Source organism: Rhinopithecus bieti, unplaced genomic scaffold, assembly GCF_001698545.2.
Source record: "Rhinopithecus bieti isolate Rb0 unplaced genomic scaffold, ASM169854v2 scaffold_32955, whole genome shotgun sequence".
In the NCBI taxonomy this organism is placed as follows: Eukaryota; Metazoa; Chordata; class Mammalia; order Primates; family Cercopithecidae; genus Rhinopithecus; species Rhinopithecus bieti.
In genome coordinates, this window is record NW_016814423.1 from 2,131,684 (window position 1) to 2,150,484 (window position 18,801).

General features: G+C 44.1%; 1 pseudogene across 1 annotated transcript in view; it reads right to left on the minus strand.

Moving 5' to 3' along the window:
- Positions 1-18,801, minus strand: part of LOC108514111 (40S ribosomal protein S8 pseudogene) — a 49,712-nt pseudogene that overhangs the window by 30,277 nt on the left and 634 nt on the right. The window lies entirely within an intron of this gene.

Consider the following 18,801-nt stretch of genomic DNA (forward strand, 5'->3'; position numbering starts at 1 on the left):
ATATTATATATATATATGGAAGGGACTGTGACCACTCAGTGATACATTGGCACCAACTCTTCAAAAACTCTCTCGGCCCAGCGTGGTGACTCACACCTGTAATCCCAGCACTTTGGGAGGCCGAGGCTGGTGGATCACCTGAGGTCAGGAGTTCAAGACCAGCCTGACCAACATGGTGAAACCCCGTCTCTACTGAAAATACAAAACTTAGCCAGGCATGGTGGAGTGCACCTGTAATCCCAGCTACTCAGGAGGCTGAGACAGGAGAATTGCTTGAACCTGGGAGGCGGAGGTTGCAGTGAGCCAAGTTCATGCCACTGCACTCCAGCCTGGACAAGCAAGACTTCATCTTAAGAGAAAGAAAAAAAGTCTCTCTTAGGCACATGGATTTTCAGAGATACTTGAGGGTACCAGGCATGTGGCCAGCCCCCACTGCTTCTGTTTGTCTCTGCACATGGTGAGAAGCAGATCGGGCTCTGTACAGATGGGAACACTCAGAGCGTGAAGTGGTACATGAACCTCTCTCATGACGTAAATTCCCTCCTTCCATTCGGGCAGTGGCCCAGCGTGTATTTTAGATTCCTTCTTTTGCATCCATCAGCACCTCTACCACTCATTTCATAAGCCAACCTATATTTTGCTCTTATATTTTTAATCTGATTGAGTAATACAGCTACCAGTCTAGGCCAAAATTGGATTGATTTACTTGTGACTGTGAGTAACACGACAGAGAATAGAAAGGAAACACATACAGACAGTTTGTCTCTAGAGAGGTACACGAGATGCCCTGAGGAATGTTATGCTCCAATTCAGAGTTTCCCAGCATTTTGGGCACTTCTGTACTCAATTCATGAGCTTCATTATATCTGCTTAGTACTTTTATTTTAACAGCTGTATTAAGATAGAACTCACCTATTTAAAGTGCACGATTCAATGTTTTTTAGCATATTCAGAGTTCTGCAACCTTCACCATAATCTAGTTTTATCTTATTTTATTTATTCTTGAGACAGGGTATCACTCTGTCACCCAGCCTGGAGTACAGTGGCACCTTCACAACTTACTGCAGCCTGGACCTCCCGGGCTCAAGCGATTCTTCCACCTCAGCCTCCTGAATAGCTGGGACTACAGGCTTGCACCATCATGCCAGGCTGATATTTATATTTTTTGTAGAAACAGGGTTTTGCCACATTGCCCAGGCTGATCTTGAACTCCTGGGATCAAGCGATCCACCCGCCTCGGCCTCCCAAAGTGCTGGGATTACAGGCGTGAGCCACCTTGCCCAGCCCATAATCTAATTTTAGAACATTTGTATTCCCCAGAGAAGAAAGTTCGGATCATTAGCAGCCGCTTCCCATTCTTCACAGCCCCTTCTATACACACACCCCTCAACTCTGAGGAATGATTAATCTACTTTTGTCTCCATAGATTTGCCTATTGCGGATATTTCTTACAAATGATTCATATAATTTGTAACTGGCTTCTTTCACTTAAATAATGTACTCAAGGTTCATCCATATTTTAGCATGTATCAGTACTTCGTTCCTTTTTATTGCCAAATAATATTCTATTATGTGGATATACCATATTTTATTTATCCATTCATCAGGTGTTGGAAACTTGTGTTATTTCCACTGTGTGGTTATTATGAATAATGTTGCTATAAACATTTGTGTTCAACTTTTTGTGTGAACGTATGTTTCATTTCACTAGGAGTGCATTTACTAGGTTAAATGATCACTCTTTGACTAACATTTTATGGAACTGCCAAACTGTTTGTCAAAGTGGCTGCACCATTTTACATTCCCACCAGCAACGTGTAAGGTTCCAGTGCCTCCACAGCTTTGCCAATACTTATTATTATTTGTCTTTTTTATTATAGCCATCCCAGTTGTTGTGAAGTGGCATCTCATTGTGGTTTTCATTTATTTCCCTGATGACTGATGACATCAAGCATCTTTTAATATGATTATTGATTAGTCTTTTGTATATCTATCTTCTTTGGAGAAATATCTGTTCAGATCCTTTGTCTATTTGTTTTTTGTTGTTGATTGTTTGTTTGTTTGTTTTTTGAGATGGAGTCTTGCTCTGTCACCCAGGCTGGAGTGCAATGGTGCTTTCTTGGCTCACTGCAACCTCCGCCTCCCAGGTTCAAGTGATTCTCCTGCCTCAGCCTCCTGAGTAGCTGGGATTACAGGTGCACACCACCATGCCCAGCTAATTTTTTGTATTTTTAGTAGAGATGGAGTTTCATCATGCTGGCCAGGCTGGTTTCGAACTCCTGACCTTGTGATCCACCCATCTCAGCCTCCCAAAGTGCTGGGACTACAGGCGTGAGCTACCATGCCCAGCCTTTGTCCTTTTGTTAATTGAGTTATTTTTCTTTTTATTATTGAGTTGTAAGAATTATTTATATATTTGGAGTACAGGTCCCATATTAGATACATAGCTTGCAAATATTTTATCCCATCTTATGGGTTGTCTTTTCATTTTCTTGATGGCATCTGATAAGGTTTGGCTCTGTGTCTCCACCCAAATCTCATCTCAAATTGTAATCCCCATGTGTCAGGAGAGGGACCTGGTGGGAAGTGATTGGATCATGGTAGTGGTTTCCCCCATGCTGTTCTCATGATAATGAATGGGTTCTCACAAGATCTGATGGTTTAAAAGTGTATGGTCGGCCGGGCGCGGTGGCTCAAGCCTGTAATCCCAGCACTTTGGGAGGCCGAGACGGGCGGATCACGAGGTCAGGAGATCGAGACCATCCTGGCTAACCCTGTGAAACCCCGTCTCTACTAAAAAATACAAAAAACTAGCCGGGCAGAGGTGGCGGGCCGCTGCTCGTTAGTCCAGTTACTCGCCGAGCCTGAGGGCAGAGGGAGAAATGGCGTGAACACCGGGAGGCGGAGCTTGCAGTGAGCTGGATCCGGCCACTGCCCAACTCCAGCCCGGCGACAGAGCTGAGACTCTGCTCAAAAAAAAAAAAAAAAAGTGTATGGCAGTCCACACCTTGCTTTCATCTCTCTCTCTCTCTCTCTCTCTCTCTCTCTCCTGCTGCCATGTAAGATGTGCCTTGCTTCTCCTTTGCCTTCCATCATGATTGTAAGTTTCCTGAGGCCTCCCCAGCTCTGTGGAACTGTGAGTCAATTAAAACTTTTTTCTATATAAATTACCCAGTCTCAGGTAGTTCTTTATAGCAGTATGAGAATGGACTAAAACAGGATCATTTGCACCACAAAAGTCTTACTTTTGATGAAATCCAATGTATACATTTTTGTTGTTTGTGTTTCACATATGAGAAACTGTTGCCTAACCCAAGGTCTTGAAATTTACTCTTATGTTTTCTTCTATGAGTCCTAATAGTTTTAGCTCATATATTTGGATATAATTTTGAGTTAATTTTTATGTGTGATATGAGGAAAGAATCTAACTTCATTCCTTTACATGTGGTTACCTAGTTAACCCAGCACTATTGGTTGAACTTATACTTTCATTTACCTAATTTTCCTCGATTCAACTAATCTTTTTCATGTAAAAAATATTTTGAAGAAAACTTTCTAGTGCTACTATAAATGTAAAATGAATATAATATGCCATAAAAAGGAGAATATAAATGCTAAAAAACAACAACAACACTGTGGCGGGGGGTGGTGGCTCATGCCTGTAATCCCAGCATTTTGGGAGACCAAGGTGGGCAGATCACTTGAGCCCAGGAGTTCAAGACCAGCCTGGGCAACATGGCAAAACCCTGTCTCTACCCAAAAAATACAAAAATTAGCCAGGCACGAGGGCATGCGCCTGTGGTCCCAGCTACTTGGGAGGCCAAAATGGGAGGATTACTTGAGCCTGGGAGGTGCAGGTTGCAGTGAGAAGAGCAAAAAAACACTGTAAGATTTTAGTTACAGTTACAAATGACTGTGGAAGGCCTACTTCCTTTGTTAAAAAGGGGGATCAACAATAGTTAGGAGGCATTAGGGATATACTATCACCAAACTAAGATATTTCCAGTGAAAAGGATTGAAAGAGGGAATTAGAAAGGATGATTGTCTCACTAAGCGATTTCATGTGACTTAGGGCCAGGTCCCCATGCCACTAAGCATGGGTCCCTCCTTTTGGGAAACAATTCTCTGTAACACTGGCATGTGCACTAAAGGAAAGAGCCTGGCCAGGAGAGGCGGCCCAGCACGGGTTTGAATCTCAGGCTCGCCACTTATTGTCTGAAACTGGGCAAGTTTCTCAGCCTCATTGAACCTTGTTTGCTCAGCATAGACAATCTTTTTCCTAATGGGTGGCATAAGGATTCTGTGCTACAGTAGACAGAAGGCAGGTCAACATGGGGTAAGCATATGGAAAAGTCAGTGGCCTCTGGGTGTTCTTGCTACTTCAAGAGAATCTGATGCCTGAGCAGTGCTCCTCAAAATATGGGTGGAGGCCTGAGCTACATAAGAATACCCTGGGGAGATATCCCCATCCAATTTGGTGACTATGCTGCACACAGTTTGGTAACCACTCCCATACACCTGCTGTGGGTCTCAATAGCTGTCCCTCAATGTCCACCCTGACAGACTGGCCTTGGCAAATTTTCCCAGCAGAGTCCAAATCCATTTCACTCCTGAAGACACAACCTCTGACAAACACTTCCAAGTTTCTCTCAAAGCCTGGAGAATTTGGTTTTATCCATGATAGGAGAAAAAAGGCTTAAAAGCATGGAGAATCCAAACAAAAGGCTGAAAGCTTGGAAATCCAAACACATCACCAAATGATCAGCCTTCCCAGAGGCAGTATGGTGGCTGCAGCCGGTCCCACTCTCTTCCCCTCCCCAGCCTCTGCTTGTAGATACTTTCTGCAACCAAGGCCATCCTGGGCTGCAGAAAGGAGGGAATGGAAAATCCCCACCAAGAGCAATTCGTCCCTGAAAACCACAAGTCCACTCATGCCATGAAGAACTAGTGAGCCCCTCCCATGGCCACAGCGAGGATGTTGAGGGGTATAGATACATGAGGGCATCTAGATCATGCATCTAGAACCTCACTGCCTGGCAACGGAGAGGAAGCACACTTCAAGCTAAGCATTTCACAGGAGAGGCTTTCTGAGGCATGACATCTGATATGGTTTGACTCTGTGTCCCCACCCAAATCTCATCTTAAATTGTACTCCCATAATTTCCATGTGTTGTAGGAGGGACCCCATGGGAGATAATTTGAATCGTGTGGGTGGTTACCTCCATACTGTTCTCGTGGTAGTGAGCAAATCTCACAAGATCTATGGTATTATAAGGGGTTTCTGCTTTTGTATCTTCCTCATTTTCTCTTGCTGCTACCATGTAAGAAGTGCCTTTCACCTTCTGTCTTGATTCAATTAAACCTCTTTTCTTCCCAGTTTTATATATAAAGTTTCGGTGCCGCAAAAGAAGTAGCACTTGAATATAAAATTTTCTTTTAATCCTCAGCAAGGCAAGGTACTTCCATAGAAGGGTGCGCCCTTACAGATGGAGCAGTGGTGAGCGCACACTTGGACAAGGGAGGGAAAGGAGTTCTTATCCCTGATGCACGTGGCCCCTGCTGTTGTGTGTTCCCCTATTAGCTAGGGTTAGACTGCACAGGCTAAGCTAATTCCAACTGGCTAATTTAAAGAAAATGACAGGGTGAGTGCTTTGGCAGGAGTCAGGGCAGAGCAGGTAGCAATCGGAATGAGTCAGGGTGGAGCAGGTAATCAGAATGAGGAGCAGGTAATCAGAATGAGTCAGGGTGGAGCAGGTAATCAGAATGAGGAGCAGGTAATCGGAATGAGTCAGGGTGGAGCAGGTAATTAGAATGAGGAGCAGGTAATCGGAATGAGTCAGGGTGGAGCAGGTAATCAGAATGAGNAGCATATGGAAAAGTCAGTGGCCTCTGGGTGTTCTTGCTACTTCAAGAGAATCTGATGCCTGAGCAGTGCTCCTCAAAATATGGGTGGAGGCCTGAGCTACATAAGAATACCCTGGGGGAGATATCCCCCATCCAATTTGGTGACTATGCTGCACACAGTTTGGTAACCACTCCCATACACCTGCTGTGGGTCTCAATAGCTGTCCCTCAATGTCCACCCTGACAGACTGGCCTTGGCAAATTTTCCCAGCAGAGTCCAAATCCATTTCACTCCTGAAGACACAACCTCTGACAAACACTTCCAAGTTTCTCTCAAAGCCTGGAGAATTTGGTTTTATCCATGATAGGAGAAAAAAGGCTTAAAAGCATGGAGAATCCAAACAAAAAGGCTGAAAGCTTGGAAATCCAAACACATCACCAAATGATCAGCCTTCCCAGAGGCAGTATGGTGGCTGCAGCCGGTCCCACTCTCTTCCCCTCCCCAGCCTCTGCTTGTAGATACTTTCTGCAACCAAGGCCATCCTGGGCTGCAGAAAGGAGGGAATGGAAAATCCCCACCAAGAGCAATTCGTCCCTGAAAAACCACAAGTCCACTCATGCCATGAAGAACTAGTGAGCCCCTCCCATGGCCACAGCGAGGATGTTGAGGGGTATAGATACATGAGGGCATCTAGATCATGCATCTAGAACCTCACTGCCTGGCAACGGAGAGGAAGCACACTTCAAGCTAAGCATTTCACAGGAGAGGCTTTCTGAGGCATGACATCTGATATGGTTTGACTCTGTGTCCCCACCCAAATCTCATCTTAAATTGTACTCCCATAATTTCCATGTGTTGTAGGAGGGACCCCATGGGAGATAATTTGAATCGTGTGGGTGGTTACCTCCATACTGTTCTCGTGGTAGTGAGCAAATCTCACAAGATCTATGGTATTATAAGGGGTTTCTGCTTTTGTATCTTCCTCATTTTTCTCTTGCTGCTACCATGTAAGAAGTGCCTTTCACCTTCTGTCTTGATTCAATTAAACCTCTTTTTCTTCCCAGTTTTTATATATAAAGTTTCGGTGCCGCAAAAGAAGTAGCACTTGAATATAAAATTTTCTTTTAATCCTCAGCAAGGCAAGGTACTTCCATAGAAGGGTGCGCCCTTACAGATGGAGCAGTGGTGAGCGCACACTTGGACAAGGGAGGGAAAGGAGTTCTTATCCCTGATGCACGTGGCCCCTGCTGTTGTGTGTTCCCCTATTAGCTAGGGTTAGACTGCACAGGCTAAGCTAATTCCAACTGGCTAATTTAAAGAAAATGACAGGGTGAGTGCTTTGGCAGGAGTCAGGGCAGAGCAGGTAGCAATCGGAATGAGTCAGGGTGGAGCAGGTAATCAGAATGAGGAGCAGGTAATCGGAATGAGTCAGGGTGGAGCAGGTAATTAGAATGAGGAGCAGGTAATCGGAATGAGTCAGGGTGGAGCAGGTAATCAGAATGAGTCAGGGTGGAGCAGGTAATCGGAATGAGTTAGGGTGGAGCAGGGGATTGGAATGAGTCAGGGTGGAGCATGTGATCAGAATGAATCAGGGTGGAGCAGGTAATCGGAATGAATCAGGGTGGAGCAGGTGATCGGAATGAGTCAGGGTGAGGGAGGTGATCAGAATGAGTCACGGTGGAGCAAGTAATCGAAAAAGGTTGTTTTACAAGGAAGTTAAGTTTAAAAGTAGAAGACAAAGAATTGAACATACTGACATACTGATTCTTTGAAAAGAAATTTAGAACCCATATCTAACACAGTCTTGGGCATGTCTTTATCAGCAGTGTGAAAATGAACTAATACAGTAAATTGGTACCAGGAGTGGGTGAAAAGATAACTGAAAATATGGAAGTGACTTTGGAACTGGGTAACAGGCAGAAGTTGGAACAGTTTGGAGGGCTCAGAAGAAGACAGGAAAACGTGGGAAAGTTTAGAACTTCCTAGAGACTTGAATGGCTTTGACAAAAATACTGATAATGATTGCACAATGAAATCCAGGCTGAGGTGGTCTCAGATGGAGATGAGGAATTTGTTGGGAACTAGAGCAAAGGTGACTCTTGTTATGTTTTAGCAAAGAGACTGGCTGCATTTTGCCCCTGCCCTAGAGATTTGTGGAACTTTGAACTTGAGAGAGATGATTTAGGGTATCTGACACAAGAGATTTCTAAGCAGCAAAGCATTCAAGAGTTGACTTGGCTGCTGTTAAAGGCATTCAGTTTTATAAGGGAAGCAGAAGACGAAAGTTTGGAAAATTTGCAACCTTACAATGTGATAGGAAAGAAAATCCCATTTTCTAAGGAGAAATTAGGGCCAGCTGCAGATATTTGCATAAGTAAGGAGGAACCGAATGTTAATCCCCAAGACAATAGGGAAAAACGTCTCCAGGGCATGTCAGAACCGTTTACAGCAGCCTCTCCCATCACAGACCTAGAGGTCTAGAAGAAAAAAATGGTTTCATGGGCAGGGCCCAAGGTCCCCGTGCTGTGCATATGTAGAAATACCATATAATCCAGCAATCCCACTTCTGGATATTTATCCAAAGGAAATGAAATCAATATGTTGGAGACATATTAACTTTTTCATGTGCCTAGCAGCAGTATTCACAATAGCCCTAAATGTCCATTGGCAGAAGAAGATATGGTGTATACATACAATGGAATATCATTCAGCCTTAAAAAAGAAGGAAATTCTGCAATATGCAGCAGCATGGATGAAAGTTGAGGACATTATGCTAAGAGAAACAGGCCAGTCTCTTTGCTCTGATAAATTATTTCTTTATGATAAATTCCCAGGAATGGGATTCACAGGTCCTTATGTTACAAGATCATTTTAGAAATATAAACACCAGAGTTAAAATAGACGGTGGAAGGGCACCCCTCTACTACAAGAGAGGAAATCAAGTCTGTCCATCTTGGAAATGGCAAGCTGAAAAGGGACCCCAACACCTGTTACACAGACACACACAGACACACAGACACACACACACACACACACAAGTTGGGTTAGTGGCCCCCCTGAAGGGTGTGAGGTGGTAGCCTCAAGAGGGATGGCTCCAGGACGGGCACGGTGGCTCACGCCTGTAATCCTAGCACTTTGGGAGGCCAAGGTGGGTAGATCACTTGAAGCCAGGAGTTCAAGACCAGCCTGGCCAACATGGTAAAACCCCATCTCTACTAAAAATACAAAGATTAGCTGGTAGTCCCAGCTACTCGGGAGGCTGTGGTACAAGAATTGCTTGAACCTGGGAGGCGGAGGTTGCAGTGAGCTGAGATCGCACCACTGTACTCTAGCCTGGGCAACAGAGTGAGAATCTGTCTCAATTAAAAAAAAAGAGAGAGAGAGAGAAAGAGGGATGGCTCCATAGCCCATCACCAAAGTCCCCAACCCTCTAGCTTCAAATATCTCAAATGTGGGTGTTCACCATTGTAAGTATTCTGTACTGTTCCTTCCCACTCTGACCCCTTTTCCTTTGGGAAATTAATGGAGATCTCTCATCCGTTCAGCCAAGAGTCAACATACCCATTTGTTGAACTCCTGCTATGTGCTATTTTAAATCATCAGCATGGAATTTGCTATGGATTTTTCATTGTTGTTATTAATAATTCCTTATATGAAAATAGTGGAACTGTAATATTTCTTCTGGGTACACTTCGTAGTAGCGTGCTGTGGCCAGCTCATGCAGGCTCTGGAGAGCCCACTGTGGCTTCTCTTCACAACTCCCCGGTTCTGTGCTCAGTGACAGTAAGCTGGCAGCTGGAAATCAGCCAGATGTGCAGTATTTATACCACAAAACCAGCAAATTCTCCCTAGCAGGGCTTTCTCCCCTCCCACCCCCTACAAACTCTAGAGTCAGTTATTAAACATTTACCAAGCTGGGTGTGGTGGCTCATGCCTGTAATCTCAACACTTTAGGAGGCTGGGGCAGGAGGATTGCTTGAGCCCAGGAGTTTAAGATAAGCCTGGACAACGTAGCAAGACCCTATCTCTACCAAAAAATTTTTTTAATTAGCTGAGAGTGGTGGTGCACACCTGTAGTCTCAGCTACTCTGTAGGCTGAGGCAGGAGGAACGCTTGAGTCCAGGAGGTCGAGGCTGCAGTGAGCTAGGATCACGCCACTGTGTCTGGGTGACAAAGCAAGACTCTGTCTCAAAAAAATATAAAAAATTACCAGCATATACTTCTTCTAGTATATACTTCTCTACAGTTTTTCTCTATATTGCCCTTTACCATGAACATTTTACTCATGAGAAACGCCAAGCAAAGCCACTAAGCGATTATACAAAACTGAGTGTAAGTCACAGCTTTGCTCTTGTGACTTCTTTCCTCTACACCGCATGCCCTGACTTAAGCCACCTTCTCCCACCCACACCCCCAGGTGTGATTGGCACTCCCTCACTACTTCTCACCTTTTCCCTTCACCTCTTCCAACTAGATTTTTTTTAATCTGTTAAAAAATAATTTAATTTTTAAGTATTATGAGTACATAATAGTTGTACATATTTATGGGGTGTATGTAATGTTTTGATACACGCATACAATGTGTAGCTAGATTTTAGGGACAAGAAAGCATGCCACCAAAGGTGAGGGAGCTAGCTATAGCTGTAGGTAGCTGTAGCTACCTCATCTCTTGTGTCATGCTTTCTTGCCCTTAAAATCTAGTTACACATTGTGTGCATGTATCAGTGCAGCAGTGGAAGTGGAGCTAGCTACAACATTTTTTTGTTTGTTTTTGTGATAGTGTCTTGCTCTGTCGCCAGGCTGGAGTGTGGTAGTGCGATCTTGGCTCACTGCAACCTCCACCTCCCAGGTTCAAGCGATTCTCCTGCCTCAGCCTCCAAAGTAGCTGGCACTACAGACACGTGCCACCACACCCAGCTACTTTTTGTATTTTTAGTAAAGACAAGGTTTCACCATGTTGGTCAGGAGGGTCTCGATCTCTTGACTTCATGATCCGGCCACCTCGGCCTCCCAAAGTGCTACACTGTTTAAAAAATATACTTTTTAAAAAGTAGAGAACAGAAGTAGCCTATGCCCTGCAGAGCCACACTTGTAACAGGCCCCATTATGAATCAGGACTCTCACAAGCTCGTTCTGAGGATTTCATAGTATGTACTGAACAGGGTGAATTTGGACAGTGGTAATGACAGCTCTAAAGACCAGTAGGAAATGACAAATGAGACAGCGCAGTGGCTCCTGCCTGTAATCCCAGCACTTTGGGAGGCCAAGGCGGGCAGATCCCTTGAGCCTAGTCTGGGCAACATAGCAAGACCCTGTGTCTACAAAAAATGAGCTAAGCATGGTGGCATACACCTGTGGTCCCAGCTCCTTGAGAGGCTGAGGCAGTAGGACTGCTTCAGTCTGGGAGGTCGAGGCTACAGTGAACTGTGATTGTGCCACTGTACTGCAGCCTGGGCGGCAGAAGGAGACCAACCGTGTCTCAAAAAAAAAAAAAAGGTAAATGAGAAAGGAAAGAATTATTAAATAGCAATAGATCATTTATATTTCATATTTCGGACAATAGAGACTATAGGTATGAGAGAGCAACAGACTAGATTTTTACCTATCTCCCCATATCTCCTGATTTCTTTCTTTCTTTTTTTATTTTATTTTATTTTATTTTTTTATTATTTTTTATTTTCTGAGCACCTAAGTGTTATGAGAAATCTAAAGACACAAGCTTAGAATGCCTGGCTTGAAGTTTCCAGACTGGCTCTAGTTTTAGATGATCAAACGTTGTATCAAAATCTGAAATCTGTACATCTTTGCATTAAAAGAAAATTATGTTCAGGCACAGTGGCTCACACCTGTAATATCAGCACTTTGGGAGGCTGAGGTGGGTGGATCACTTGAGTCCATGAGTTTGAGACCAGCCTGGGCAACACAGTGAAACCTCATTCTACTAAAAATATAAAAAATTATCTGGGTGTGGTGGTGCATGTCTGTAGTCCCAGCTACTCCAGAGGCTGAGATGGGAGGATCACCTGAGCCCGGGAAGTCGAAGCTGCAGTGAGCCGCGATCATGCCACTGCACTCTGGCCTGGGCTACGGGAGTGAGATCCTGTCTAAAAAACAAAGATAGAAAGAAAATTATGAAACGTTACCTAAAGCCATTGAATTTTCTCTTTATGTAAGCCTTTTATATAAACATTCACAATTTTTTTTTAGAGATGGAGGTCTTGCTATGTTGCCCAGGCTGGCCTTGAACTCCTGAGCTCAAGGCTTCCCCCCACCTCAGTCTCCTGAGTAGCTGGGACTACAAGTACACACCACCACACCCAGCTTAAACATTCAGGATTTTCATGTGCTTTTGAGGTTTAGTCTGGCTCTTTGGTCTTTGGTTCAGGAAACACTGTCAGGGGTCTTTGGGGCTATGGGAGGAGCCATCTGGAGCCTCTGATTGCAACCCCCAGCCCATACACAAATTGCGTTTAAGACACAATTGCCTCCTTAGGCTCAGAAGGTTCTAACCAGCTACCTTACAAACAAACAAAAAAAATTTTTTAAGGGGCTCAAATGCTTACTAAACTAAGGATAACAGCTCCTGTCTATAGAGGGCTGCCAGATGGACTACAATAAGACTACAATTAGAACTGATGCAAATTCTAACTGCATCACTCAGGAGACACACTGGATAAATGACTTACCCAAAGTCACCCAACTTGAAGGGCAGCACCAAACCCATCTTACTCCAAAACCTGTATTCTTTCCTCCAAGCCCTAGTCTCAGATCATGTGCTGGGAAGAGATTCAAGAACTAGGAAGATGCTTTCAAATACAACAGTGAATGGTCTCCCCTTGATCCTCCTGCTACTCCCCCACCCCCAACCCAACACAGCCTCTCCACCTTCTGCAAACTCTTCATCTCCTGTCTTGTCACCTCTCAGAGCAGAGGGTCTCAGTCCCAGCTGCACATGAGAACCCCAGCGGAGTTTTTAAAAACAAACCACACCCAGGTCCCACCCTGGTCAGATCAGTTGGATCATAATATCCGGAGTGAGAGTCCTGAGCATGATACATATATTTTTAAGTCGCTCCAAGAGATTGGAATGTGCAGCCAGCATGGAGAATCACTGTTCCAGAGCCAAACACTGGTTCTCCACCAGGGCCACACTGGTTTTTAAAAGAAATGTCATTGCCCAGCTTCTATCCCAGGCCAACTAAGTCCAAACCTCTGATCATCATCTTTTAGAGTATTTCTCTCTACAGTTTAATGTAGTGTGTTGGTAGAATCGCTAGACTTTGTAAACCTGTTTTCTTTAGTTGGCTTATGGAATATAGTTAGACCATTACTACACACTGATAATTACGAAAAAAAGAATCTCTGTGAAGGGCCCGGTTATGGGTTTCTTAAGCCCCCAAAGATGTTTTCACAGTGTTCAGTTTCCTTCCGCGTGTTAGAGCACTGGAAGCCTCAGAGGTCCCAGGAGAAGGGCTATCCACAGAGTTCCTATTGTCTCAAAAAAATAATAATAACTCAAGGCACAATGGAAAGACACCTGATCTGTAGAATCCATTAGGAGCCCAAGTCCTTGTAGGAAGCCAGAGCCCTGGCAAGGTGAGGTGGGAGATACAAAAAGAATAATAACAATGATGATGGCAATTAAAGTGCTTGACATACATTTAGTCCTCACTGCAGTCCTGTGAAGAAGGTACCACTGTCCCATTTTGTAGATAAGGAAACTGAGGCACAGAGATGTTAGAGGCATTTGAACCAGAGCGACTCCATCTTGAGCAGGGGCTGGGTAAAATAAGGCTAAGAGCTGCTGGGCTACATTCCCAGCCAGTTTGGCATTCCGAGTCACAGGATGAGATTGGAGGTTGGTACAAGATACAGGTCGTAAAGAACTTGCTGACAAAACAGGTTGCAGTAAAGAAGCCAGCTAAGACCCACAAAAACCAAGATGGCGACGAGACTGACCTCTGTTCATCCTCACTGCTGCACTCCCACCAGCACCATGACAGTTTACAAATGCCATGGCAACATTAGGAAGTTACCCTATATGGTCTGAAAAGGGGGAACATGAATAATTCACCCCTTGTTTAGCATATAATCAAGAAATAACTACAAAAACGGACAACCAGGAGCTTTCGGGACTGCTTCTGTCAATGCAGTAGCCATTTCCTGTTCCTTTACTTTCTTAATAAACTTGCTTTCACTTTATTCTCTGGACTTTCCTCGAATTCTTTCTTGTGCAAGATCCAAGAACCCTCTCTTGGGGTCTGGATCCGGACCCCTTTCCAGTAACAGAGAGATTCACTAACATGCCAAAGATCACACCTCTGCTAAGTGGCAGAGAAGGGATCCAAAGCCAGGCAGTGTTACTCACCCTGGCTCTAGGAGCTTACAGTACAGTAGCAGTGATAAGACATGAATCCAGATAACGCCCCAGCAAGGGAGTGTGTGGAAGATGAGGTATATAAGTGCTATAAGGTAGCTCAACACATATTTGAAGCAGATTAACTCCATCAGAGGCAGCAGACCAGCCTTAAAGGCTTAACGCAGTAGTCCTCAAGCTCTGCTCCTGGAGGGTCTGGGCAGGTTTTCAGCTAGATACAAATGTTTGCCAATGAAATGGAATAATGGCAGCCTTACTCTATTGGTGGGAAATAGCAACTAATGATGTTTTTTTTTTCCATTTCAACTTTTTCTGCCACAAAATATTCCTGAAGCTTTTATTCCTGCTACAACATATGTGCTCATAAATGAGGGGGGAAAAAGTACAAATTAATATTAATGGAGGTCACCAACAGACAATCCTGCTTAGTTCTCTTATTTTGTTTGTTGTCAATGGTTGCCATTTCACATCATGTAGATAAGGTAGTTATCATTTCTTCTTTTTTGAAAAAAATATTCTTTTGTTATTTCCCTGTTTGGGAAACTCAGTTATCATTTCTGCTAATGAAATGACTGTTCTTGTAAGTAGAGATAAATAGATCAGAATCTTACGATGCTCTCAAAGTATACTGTGACTCCAGGTGCCTCTCCCTGACTTAGGTGAGACCCTCACCAAAGTGGTAGAACATGCTCCAGATTAAACCTCTCCCCCACCGGTGACGATGGAGGAAGATGAGAGTGGCTAAGAACCCACCGAATGAGTTACTCAGTTATCCTGGCAAACGCGCAGACAATCATCACTTTTGGGAGAGGCTGGGTCAGGTTCACATGACTCTCAGATCCCCCAGCGACTGAAGCTGAGGAGGCGCAGTTGTGCTGAGACACATTCCTCAGGACCTGCAGACAGATAGATGCCTTGCAGCAAAGCCAAGAGGTAGACCTGGGAATGCAAGGGGGAACCTAGAACCCCCATGTGCAGGATAACTGTTGGAAGCTAAATTCACATATACAGGGTTGCCATATTCTTCTCTGTGGAACAAGTCACATTGCTGCATTAAAAGACTTGGTTCACTTTTGTCCCATATTCATAGCTCCCATTGTCTAAACACAGGAGCCCAGGAAGAGGGCTGAGTTGACTACATGGTGCACAGAACCATTACTGGCCCTACTCCTTCAATTAGGAGATGGCTGCTCAGGCATACCTCTTGGGGATTATGATTTTGTGATGTATAGTAAGAAATATAAATAGCTGTTCTTTGTTCCGTTTCCTGGCACACGATCCCTAAAACTCTTGAAATCTCCAAAGTGTTGTGTCAACGTCTTCTTTATGCTAATGAGATGTCTGGTGGGCGGGGAACACTGGTTACCAGCCACGTGATTAGAGGGTTGGAACTTTGAGCCACCTTCTACCTCCAGGGATAGGGGAGGACTGAAGATTGAGTTAATCACTAATGCCAGGGATGTGATCAATCATGCCTAGTAAAGAAGCCTCCATAAAAACCTAAAATGACAGGGTTTGGAGAGCTTTCCAGTTGCTGAACACTTGGAAGTGTTGAGTGGGGCACCCAGAGATGGCGGAGAAACTCACGCCCCTTCCCACACCATTCACTCTGTGCGTCTGTTCATCTGTGTCTTTTGTAATATCCTTTATGATAAATGGGAAATATAACTGTTTCCCTGAGTTCTGTGAGCCATTCGAGCAAATGATGGAACCCAAAGAAGGAGTCATGGGAAGCTGTGACATATAGCTGGTCGGTCAGAAGGAGCAGAGGCCTAGTCTTGCAATCGGCATCTGAAGCGGGGACGGTCTTGTGGGACTGAGCCCTTCACCTGCAGGGTCGGATGCTGACTTCAGGTAAACAGTGTCAGGATTCAGTTCAATTGTAGGACACCCAGCTGGTGTTGGAGAATTGGTTCGTGTGTGGAAAACACCCGCACATCTGGTCACAGGACTGTTCTGTGTTGAGGGCTGAGTGACTATGGCAGGGAGGGGACTTGTGGGGTAACCAAAACGGGTCTGACACAGTCTTTGACTCTCAGAGCCCTCTGGTTTGAGGGTCCAGAATCATGGGATGCTGTTACCTAGATAATCCTCCTCATGCTACAGGCACGGAATAGGGGGCCACGGAAGGCGTGACTTGCCTGCAACCAGTCCCCATTCTTTCCGCTCTCCTATCAGGACCCTCTCCCACACAAAACTGCACTCAGACACATCAGCCAGGTCATGGGCTTTACACATAGCAAAGGCTGTATCTGGGATGCTTAACCTCTGCAGAAGGCAATGATCAGGACATATTGGATCCGAAATCTATATATTACACAAGGAGGAAATACAGACACTTCCAACACACGGCAACAATCTCATTTCCCTGAAACAATTAAAACAAAAAACAACTCTGGCCAGTGTATGATCCTTCTGTTCATCCCCAAGATATCAGAAAAGTAAAATTTGAGTTGGAAAGCTTGCCCTCCAGTGGAGAAATAATGAACTAACCACACACTTCAAAGATTCAGAAAAACCATTACCATATGCTAACCAAGTGTTAACTGGAAACATTTTAAAAAGTATAAATAAAAGCCAAGGAATGAATATGAGTACCTGCTGTGAGCTTAGCCTGGACCCTGCCTTTAGAGAACCTCTTGTTGAATAAACAAGACTTTAAACACACACAAGGCCAGGAAAATGAGTAAGACACGGCATGATTACTGAGCATCTGACAGAGAGGAAGGAACACTCAATTCAAAATTAGAAGGAGTGGGTTTGGATCCTGCTTTGTACTGAGAAACTGTGTGGCCCTAGGAGAAGCTTACATCCTATCAGTTGAGTGTCATGGAAAATGGGGATGATAATACGACCTCTTTCACAGGGCAATGGTGAAGGCAAATAAGAGATCAGAGAAAATACTTAGTGAGTGTGAGTGTTGATCAATGACATTTATGATTATTTATTTTGCGCTGAGCTCTGTGATTCATACTCAAGACAGACATGGTTGGAGACCGTATGGAACTTACAACCAAACTAAATAAGTGGTCATCACAGGGCACCCAAATAGCAGGCAACTGCTAGCCCGCATATGTCCTTGCAAGATTTGAAAACAAGCTGAGAAACGATGCCCTTTCTGAACATGCTTAAAATGCTCATGGAAAGAAACCAGTAGAAAGGAAGAGACTGAAATGGTACAGGATGTGATCAAATCAAGTACCCTAAGACCTGAGGGAAAGAAATTCAGAACACAGGGAAAATTACCCTTTTGGGGAAGAAAAACGTGACAAGAGGAAAGGAGGAAAAAATTCTGCAATCGGAAATAAGTTTATAGATTTAGTATAGGGAAGATTAAGAATTTGAATCTGACGGCTTCTATTTTTTGTTTAAATGGGAAGTGAGATTATAATTTCCTTATCTATCACCTAGCCCGTGGTATTCCATTATAGCAACAGAAAACAGACTAAAACAGATGGAGATGAAAAGCATGGACACCCAGGAGATCGAGAACCTGAGAGGCCAGAGTATTGAGTGGGTGCACCAAACAGATGCCGAAACCACCTGGAATTTCAGCATGATTGGAGAGAAGGGCAAGTCTGTGAGTCAGAGAGATGTATAAATGACAGCAACAAAGAGCTGTCAAGAGTACAGCCCAATAGTGTTATCCTCAAAGAAGCAAGGATTTGTTTGTACAATGGTGAAGAGTGATGGGCTAGAAATGGTGGAGAGTGAAATGCTCTGAATGCTCTTTCCAGGGAGATGGTGAGAGAATAAACAGTCTCCACTTGAAAGGGCTGCATAATGGGTAGAGATCTGTTATGCTTTTCAGTTAAAATTAAAAGATAAGGGGAAATAGTGAAGGCAGAGATTGAAGACGTATGGAACTGTGAACACAGATTTAGTACAAGGAAGATTAAGAATTTGCATCTGCCAAAGCCATGCAGTTGAATATTTTTAGAGGGTAAATTGCAAAGAACACAAGGAAAGGGTATAGAGAGGGGCTGACCTAAGGAAGAGAAAACAACAGATGGGGGTGGGAGGATGGGAGAGGAAAGAGAACCAGAGGGTGCTTATGCCTTGAGTGGAACTCAGAGATGGTTACAGGTCTGCCAGAAGTATGAGTCCCTACAGATCCCTGGTGGATTAGGAGTAGCAGGTGGGGTATAAGGGATAGGGGAGTAGTCCTGAATAAGCTCCGGGGTGGGTTGATCATATGGCTGTAGGTTCACAGACTCCCAGAGGCTGGGACTGAGCCAAAGCCACTCAGGGGCTATGAAGCCACTTTAGCTACTTTAAGGTAAAGAACTTTCACTTATCACAACAGCTATCCTAAAGATGTAAAGTCACAAAGTGCTGCTAAAATATTAACAGGCACCTGTGTTCTAGAACTAACATCTACACATTCTGGGAAAGAAGAAAGGGCTAGTAGGCTTTTCCTAGCATCAGGGATTAAAATAATTTTCTTTAACGAGATGTTAACCAAATCTGTTAATGAGACTATCTGCAAGAGAAAAACTCAGATCTCATGACTATCCTTTCAGAGAACAGGAGTCAGGAGGCACTAAAATCCATTGTAATTCTTTTTTTTTTTTTTTTT